Source organism: Numida meleagris, unplaced genomic scaffold, assembly GCF_002078875.1.
Source record: "Numida meleagris isolate 19003 breed g44 Domestic line unplaced genomic scaffold, NumMel1.0 unplaced_Scaffold456, whole genome shotgun sequence".
Lineage (NCBI taxonomy): Eukaryota > Metazoa > Chordata > Aves > Galliformes > Numididae > Numida > Numida meleagris.
Genome location: NW_018364672.1, coordinates 9128 through 11718, shown reverse-complemented (window position 1 = coordinate 11718; position 2591 = coordinate 9128). Strand labels below are relative to the sequence as shown.

At 54.8% G+C, this 2591-nt stretch overlaps 1 long non-coding RNA gene across 1 annotated transcript; it reads right to left on the bottom strand.

Annotated features, from left to right (window-relative positions):
- Window positions 1-560: 560 nt before the first annotated feature.
- On the bottom strand, window positions 561-2585 carry LOC110391682. The gene is made up of 2 exons (XR_002434147.1): window positions 1804-2585; window positions 561-1681 (listed from the first exon to the last, which is right to left on the bottom strand). It is a non-coding gene; the product is annotated as an uncharacterized LOC110391682 (long non-coding RNA).
- Between the last annotated feature and the right edge of the window lie 6 nt (window positions 2586-2591).

The window sequence follows — 2591 nt, the reverse complement described above, 5'->3', positions numbered from 1 at the left end:
ATATCGCGATAGAGGGCGCTGTTCAGGTGTGGATATCGCGATAGAGGGCACTGTTCAGGTGTGGATATCCCGATAGGGGGCGCTGTTGTGGGGATATCGCGATAGGGGGCCCTGTTCACATGTCGATATCGCGATAGTTGGCATCGTTTGGGTGTGGATATCGCGATAGGGGGCGCTATTGTGTGGATATCGCGATAGAGGGCGCTATTGTGGGGCTATCGCGATAGGGGGCACTGCTGGAGTTGGGATATCGCGATAGGGGGCGCTGTATGGGTGTGGATATCGCGATAGAGGGCACTGTTGAGCTGTCCATATCGCGATAGGGGGCACTGTTAAGAGTGTGGATATCGCGATAGGGGGCGCTGTTGTGGGGATATCGCGATAGGGGGCCCTGTTCAGGTGCGGATATCGCGATAGGGGGCACTGCTGGAGTTTGGATATCGCGATAGTTGTCATTCTTCAGGCGTCACTATCGCGATAGCTGCCACCTCCCAGCCCAGGTTTTGGCGTCGGGTCCCCCCCCTGCGGCGGTGCCCGTATCGCGATATATCGCGACGCGCTTTCACAGTTCCAGTGTCTTTTATTGTGAGCTCGTCACCGTTTCTGCGTCAGTCCCCTCCCCATTCATTGGTCGCCGGTTCGGTTTCCATATCGCGACATTTGGTGCCACTATCGCGATATACGGTGCCGGTATCGCAGGGTGGTCACCGTTCAGAGCCAGTATCGTGATATTTGGTGGCACTATCGCGATATTCGGTGCCACTATCGCGATACGGTCACCATTCAGAGCCAGTATCGTGATATTTAGTGGCACTATCGCGATATACGGTGGCAGTATCGCGATACGGTCACTGTTCTGTGCTAATATCGCGATATCTGGCGACGCTATTGTGATACATGGTGCCACTATCGCGATACACGGTGGCAATATCGCGATACGGTCACTGTTCACTGCCAGTATCACGATATCTGCTGTCAATATCGCGATTTATCAATTCGTAGCGCCGCTCCGTCGCGATATAGCACTGCTACTGTCGCGATATAACGCCGCTCCATCGCGATATTGTGCTGCTCCGTCGTGATACAGCGCTGCTGTCACGATATAGCTCAATTCTGTCGCGATACAGGGCAGCTCTGTCGTGATATAGCACTGCTCCGTCGCGATATAGTTCCACTGTCGCAATAGAGCAGTGCTCTGTCACGATATAGCCCCGTTCTGTCGCGATACGGCGCTGCTCTGTCGCAACATGGCGCCATTGTTGTGATAGAAGCGCTCTGTCGCGATATAGCGCTGCTCCGTCACGATATAGTTCCACTGTCGCGATATAGCCCCGTTCTGTCGCGATACGGTGCCACTCCATCGCGATAGAAGCGCTCTGTCGCGATATAGCACTGCTCTGTCACGATATAGTTCCGCCGTCGCGATATAGCTCCATTCCGTCGCGATATAGCACTGCTCTGTCGCGATATAGTCCCACTGTCGCGATACAGCTCCACTCCATCACAATACGGCGCCGCTCTGTCGCGATATAGCCCCGTTCCATCACGATATCTCGCTGCTCTGTCGCGATATAGCCCCATTCCATCATGGTATCTTGCCCCTCCATCGCGATACAGCCCCATTCCGTCGTGACAGAAGTGCTCCGTCGCGATATAGCCCCGTTCCATCACGATATCTCGCCTCTGTCGTGATATAGCACTGCTCTGTTGCGATACAGCCCCATTCCATCGCGATATCTCGCCGCTGTCGCGATATAGCACTGCTCCGTCGCGATATAGCCCCATTCCATCACGATATCTCACCTCTGTCGTGATATAGCACTGCTCTGTTGCGATATAGCCCCATTCCATCACGATATCTCACCGCTGTCGCGATATAGCACTGCTCCGTCGCGATATAGCCCCATTCCATCACGATATCTCGCCTCTGTCGCGATATAGCACTGCTCTGTTGCGATATAGCCCCATTCCATCACGATATCCCGCCGCTGTCGTGATATGGCACTGCTCCGTCGCGATATAGCCCCATTCCATCACGATATCTCACCGCTGTCGCGATATAGCACTGCTCTGTCACGATATAGCCCCATTCCATCACGATGTCTCGCCTCTGTCGCGATATACCACTGCTCCGTCGCGATATAGCCCCATTCCATCACGGTATCTCGCCGCTGTCGCGACATAGCACTGCTCCGTCGCGATACAGCCCCATTCCATCACGATATCTCGCCTCTGTCGTGATATAGCACTGCTCTGTCGCGATATAGCCCCATTCCATCACGATATCTCACTGCTGTCACGACATAGCACTGCTCCGTCGCGATATAGTCCCATTCCATCACGATATCTCGCCTCTGTCGCGATATAGCACTGCTCTGTTGCGATATAGCCCCATTCCATCACGATATCTCGCCGCTGTCGCGACATAGCACTGCTCCGTCGCGATACAGCCCCATTCCATCACGATATCTCGCTGCTCCATCACGATACAGCCCCACTCCGTCGCGATACCTCACCTCTCCGTCGCGATATAGCCCCGTTCCGTCGCGACATCTCACCTCTCCATCACGACGGCGGCGTGTCCCCCCCTC